Here is a 6422-nt window from a genome sequence, read left to right as displayed (position 1 = left end):
TCACCTTTTCTTCTCTCCCTCCATCCGCTTTCATTAATTATTCGTTATTTTCTCAATTTGTTTAATTTTGTGTGTTGCGCCTGTTTCCCTCTAGTGTTTACTACTTCCCTAATTATTTCCATATTTTCTCTTCAACAGGCATAGTTGTGAAAATGACGTGAGTGGTACTGAAGCCTGGTTCCGCATTTCCAAATAAAAAGTGTCCGGCAGCCATCAGTTGACTTACGCTGCTTCTGAATTTGTACAGAGCTCTGAGGCCTATTTCTAAAAGTAGCGGCAGTTTCTCCTTTGTAGCTGTATGGCGTCATGGGCGCTAAAAAGACGAATCTGGTTCCTTCATTCTGTCTCCATGTGCGTGAACAACGATGATCCGTGTGTATTATGATCTGCAATTCAGCTAAGAACTTCGAGTCATTTGAACTAGTTCCTTTCGAATGCAAGTGTATGTGTAAGTAAGACTGTAACCCTCCGAATTTGCGTCATCAACCATTGGGCACTTGGCGAACGAGGGTGCATGGCAATTGTAAAGGTGGTGCGACCTGCTGCCCGGGATTAGCACGCACCTCCAAATAGGGATGCGCCTTGAGCTCCGCCAACACCTCCTCCTCCGTGATCGTCAGACTAAGCTGAGTGGTGACCAATAGCAACTCCACCATGCGCGATCGGGAAGGGATTATCGGAGCGGTGACGGAGGTAGGGCGAAGTGTGGATGGTGTGGTGGGGTTGGAGGAAGGTTTTATTTAGGAGGAAGGCATCCACGCGGTGGGTGGCAAGGGTGTGGAGGGTGGCAAGGGTGAACAGGATATGGTGCTGTTGCGCCAGGACAATGATTTAAACGAGGGTGTCGAGACGGGAGAAGGTGAAATGGGGCTGGTTGTGGGAGTAGGTGGCATACATTTTAAGGTGGAAGACGGAATGGGCGGCGAGGGATATCTGTTGGAGGGTGTGGGGGTGCTGGAAAGGGTGAACATTTTGGAGTACGATGGTAAGGAATCTGATAATGTCCTCAGCGGTAGGGGGGGGGGGGGGCGAAGGGAATTGGCAGGAGGGGTGGGGGCGTCCAGAGGGCGGACAGGGACAGTGAGTTCAGGAGTGGTAGAAGGGGGTCGGGCCTTACATTTTTGGGAGTACATAGGATGAGGGAGGTTACAGGTGTTACAGGAGGGAGGGGACTGGAGGTTGGGGCAGTGCTGTAGGAAGTGTGCTTGCTTACAGTGTGGGCAGGTGGGGGCCTCACGGCACTCAGATGTTGGGTGTGCGTTGTACCACAAACACCTCTGGCAGCTGAGGGATTGAGGAGGGGAATGGGAGCGGTCAACCTTGTAACGTTGGTTAAAGAGGAGGGCACCCTATTTCAGGAGACGGTCTATGGAGGGGGCATGTTCAGAAAAAACCTGCGTAAGGCGGGTGGGGAAGGCGAAGTTGTGAATGCGGCGAACTGCACGCACCTCCAGATAGGGATGTGCCTTGAGCTCCGCCAACACCTCCTCCTCCGTGATCGTCAGACTAAGCTGAGTGATCACGGCAGTGAGGGTTGGCAGGCAACGCGGGGGTTGGGGTTGGCAGGAGGGAGGCGGGGAAGGGGCAGGGGTGAGGGAGGCATTACGGCCAAAGCGGGTGACGGGGATGCGGGAAAGGATATCAGTGTGAAGGGTAGGGCTGGTGGAGGAGACAAGGACTGAATCACGGCGAGGAGTGAGGAGGGAGATTGGGGCACTGGGAAAATGCTGGCGAATGAAGAGGGTGAGGTTCCGGGCCTCAAGAAGGGAGGGATCAGGATGGGAGAGGAGGTAGCGGTAGGAGGAGGGGGAGGAGGAGGAGGAGGGGGCAGGGACAGGTGGGGATACATCCATGGCATCCTGGGCAGGGGAAGGGGGCCGAGGCAGAGCCTTTTTAGGTGCAGAGGGGGCAGGGGTCCCACTGGGGCGTTTGACGGCGGCAGGAGATGTGGGGGATGGGAGCAACTGGAAGGTGGCGTGGAGTGGCAGGTCCCGGTGCTGGAGTCGGCACCGGAGATGGTGAGGGCGAAGGCGATGGCGATGGCGATGATGTAGATGACGAAGAGGGCGAATGTGAAAGTGGAGCGTGGGCTGTGGCCCTCCAGGCCACCACGCTAGCAGGGGCCGCAGAAACGGAAGGAGCAGAGGGAGGGAGTGGTGGGACGGGATCAGAGGAGGCGCGGGAGGGAGGAGCCAGGGATGGGGAGACAAAAAGTGAGGGAGATGGGAGAGTGAGGAGTGGGGGGGGGGGGGTGATTGGGCACACCACGTGATAGTGGTGGCGGCGGCGGAGGGAGATGTGTAGATGATGGCAGTCGTGGTGGCTGTAGTAGTGGTGGTGGGGGTCGACATTGTGACAAGGAGAAAGACTCAGGACAGGACAAAAGGACAGAAGCAAACGAGGGACGGGCATGCGGACGAAAAACAGAAGAAAAAGGACGTAGAGCGACGAAGAAGTCTGGGGCCGAAGCCCCACTCTGCTGCTGCTGGCAGGCAGGAACGCTGGCTGGCTGGCTGGCAGGCAGGAACGCTGGCCGGCAGGAACGATGGCTGACAGGAATGCTGGCTGGCTGGCTGGCGTGAACGCTGGCCGGCGGGGACGCCGCCTCTGCTACTGCTGCTGCTGCTGCTGCTGGCTGGGACCGCTGCTGGCTGGATCGCTGCTGGCTGGACCGCTGCTGGCTGGCTGGCTGGCTGGCTGGCTGGCACCTGTAAAAACCTATCGCTTCGATTAGTGACCAAATGTCACAATCGAAGGCCGTTATTCTTGCGAATTACCACCGGAGATGTCACACACATTTTTTTAAGGTGAGCTAACTGCATTCAGAGTCTTAAGAACTAGTACTAAGTGAGGAATCTAGGAATATACAACAACTTCTCACGTAAGGTTCCTACAAGGACGGTGAAAACTACACTCCTGGAAATAGAAAAAAGAACACATTGACACCGGTGTGTCAGACCCACCATACTTGCTCCGGACACTGCGAGAGGGCTGTACAAGCAATGATCACACGCACGGCACAGCGGACACACCAGGAACCGCGGTGTTGGCCGTCGAATGGCGCTAGCTGCGCAGCATTTGTGCACCGCTGCCGTCAGTGTCAGTCAGTTTGCCGTGGCATATGGAGCTCCATCGCAGTCTTTAACACTGGTAGCATGCCGCGACAGCGTGGACGTGAACCGTATGTGCAGTTGACAGACTTTGAGCGAGGGCGTATAGTGGGCATACGGGAGGCCGGGTGGACGTACCGCCGAATTGCTCAACACGTGTGGCGTGAGGTCTCCACAGTACATCGATGTTGTCGCCAGTGGTCGGCGGAAGGTGCACGTGCCCGTCGACCTGGGACCGGACCGCAGCGACGCACAGATGCACGCCAAGACCGTAGGATCCTACGCAGTGCCGTAGGGGACCGCACCGCCACTTCCCAGCAAATTAGGGACACTGTTGCTCCTGGGGTATCGGCGAGGACCATTCGCAACCGTCTCCATGAAGCTGGGCTACGGTCCCACACACCGTTAGGCCGTCTTCCGCTCACGCCCCAACATCGTGCAGCCAACCCCCAGTGGTGTCGCGACAGGCGTGAATGGAGGGACGAATGGAGACGTGTCGTCTTCAGCGATGAGACTCGCTTCTGCCTTGGTGCCAATGATGGTCGTATGCGTGTTTGGCGCCGTGCAGGTGAGCGCCACAATCAGGACTGCATACGACCGAGGCACACAGGGCTGACACCCGGCATCATGGTGTGGGGAGCGATCTCCTACACTGGCCGTACACCACTGGTGATCGTCGAGGGGACACTGAATAGTGCACGGTACATCCAAACCGTCATCGAACTCATCGTTCTACCATTCCTAGACCGGCAAGGAAAGTTGCTGTTCCAACAGGACAATGCACGTCCGCATGTATCCCGTGCCACCCAACGTGCTCTAGAAGGTGTACGTCAACTACCCTCGCCAGCAAGATCTCCGGATCTGTCCCCCATTGAGCATGTTTGGGACTGGATGAAGCGTCGTCTCACGCGGTCTGCACGTCCAGCACGAACGCTGGTCCAACTGAGGCGCCAGGTGGAAATGGCATGACAAGCCGTTCCACAGGACTACATCCAGCATCTCTACGATCGTCTCCATGGGAGAATAGCAGCCTGCATTGCTGCGAAAGGTGGATATACACTGTACTAGTGCCGACAGTGTGCATGCTCTGTTGCCTGTGTCTATGTGCCTGTGGTTCTGTCAGTGTGATCATGTGATGTATCTGACCCCAGGAATGTGTCAATAAAGTTTCCCCTTCCTGGGACAATGAATTCACGGTGTTCTTATTTCAATTTCCAGGAGTGTAAATACAGGGTGTTTATAAATTATTTATATGAAAGTAAACTCTAATGGGAAAATTGTAAATAACTTACTAAAATATTTGATACATCACTGCATGCAGTATAGCTTCAAGTTCTATTCTCGGCTAAGACTGTTATTTTCGGCCTTTCCCGCTAGGTGGCATGCGCGAACGAGTTATTCCAACAGTCATCATGGAGTCATGTAACGGTGAGGAGTGTGCACAGTGTTGTTTATGGTTCCTTGAAATCAAAAGCGCTGCTGCAGTTCAGAGCCAATTCAGGACTAGATATCGCAACATGCCACCTCAATGAGAGACTGTTATCGGCTGGTAGAATCGTTATGTCGAAACCGGCGGTATATGACGTAGGACACCGGGTGAGGTTCCGCCAGCCGTCTCTGGCGCTCCAATTGAGCAAATCCGTCAGTCTTACATTCGTAGTCCTGGTAAACCAACGAGACTTGCCAGCTTAGAATTGAATATGTCAAATGTTACAGTGCGGCAGCTATTACGGAATTCAAACCATACAAGTTGGAACTACTGCAAGCTTTTAGAAAAAATGACAAGGAAACACGAGGTATGTAGAAATGTTTAAAAAAGGTCAGAGAGAAAATTATTTTCTCAATAAAACTGTCTTAAGTGACGAAGCCACTTTCCTGCCTGTGGAAAATTGAATCTGCATAATGTTTGGATATGGGATGAGTAGAAAACACATCACCTAAATGGACATGTATGGGACTCATCTAAGGTAAATATTTTTGCCCTGTGAGCTGTAACAAGATTTACGGTGCTTTCTTTTCCTCTGAGGCAGCTGAAAAACTGGCATATCGTACCTCGACATGCTTGAACACTATCTAGTGCCTATAGTACAACCGAATATAGATACATTCCGTAGGAATGTGACGACTAGGACTGGAAGTGGTGGTAAAATATCCTAGCCACCACGACCACCTGATTTAACCTCTATGGACCTCTGCGTATGGGGTTACATTAAAGAGAAAGTGTTTGTTACTATGCTTCCGGGAAACGATGGCGAGCAGCGACAACGGCTAACGCAGTTCCTACCTCATATCAAGACTTGTTTCAAAGGATTTGGCAGGATACTGATTACAGACAGTGCATCTACCGTATTCCGAAAGGTAGCCACATGGAAAACTTGTAAATAAAACTTGAAGGTATACTGCATTCGGTGCTATATCAAACCTGCCATATCAGACCTTGATCATACAACGTAAGCTTTCACGGCCGGTATTGTTTTCACATAATCTTCCGGGCTGATAGGCCATGGTCGAAGTATAGAACTCTCTCCTGACGTTTCGTCTCCGACTGCGGGAGACATCCTCGGAGGTACAGCGGCGAACTGCGAAGAGAACTCGAGGGAGCGCTGATTATATAGGCAGTACAGAGGGCGCCAATCGCATAACCGACGCCACGTGATCGACAGTGGCGCCCTCTGTACTGCCTATATAATCAGCGCTTCCTCGAGTTCTCTTCGCAGTTCGCCGCTGTACCTCCGAGGATGTCTCCCGCAGTCGGAGACGAAACGTCAGGAGAGAGTTTTATACTTCGACCGCAGCCTGTCAGCCTGGAACTTTTAAGCGAAAAAAAAAATATCAGACCTTGTTTTGTAAGTTATTTGCTTCTTTTCCACAGCCAAAAGTTACTTTCGAATAACTAATTTATAAACACCCTGTATTTCAAGCACAAAGCCATTTAATCAATCGTCTTTCCTCCGCTCTACGCGGCAATGGCCGGTGAGAAACCATAATCAAAGGTTCACTGGAAATTAGCCACTGTAATGCTCTTCACAGTGGCCTTCGATGGATGTAGACTTCTATCGAAATAATAGACGACGAGCACGATGGTTGAATTTTCAGTATCACTACCGATAAAAGTGTTGACTTGTGTTACTTTGCTAACGGCAGTGTTCAAGAGCGCGAAGCAGCAGGCTCGGTCGCATCTTGTTATGCACAGAGCAGCTACGCCGCCTACGCTAAGGTGTCATGGGAAATCTGCTAGCGAGGCGGCTGCACTGTGCGCTAGTCCTGTGAGCCCAATAATTAGTTCCATGGTCGCAGCGCTCTAATTACCAG

Source organism: Schistocerca americana, chromosome 5, assembly GCF_021461395.2.
Source record: "Schistocerca americana isolate TAMUIC-IGC-003095 chromosome 5, iqSchAmer2.1, whole genome shotgun sequence".
Lineage (NCBI taxonomy): Eukaryota > Metazoa > Arthropoda > Insecta > Orthoptera > Acrididae > Schistocerca > Schistocerca americana.
Note: the sequence above shows the minus strand (reverse complement) of the source record.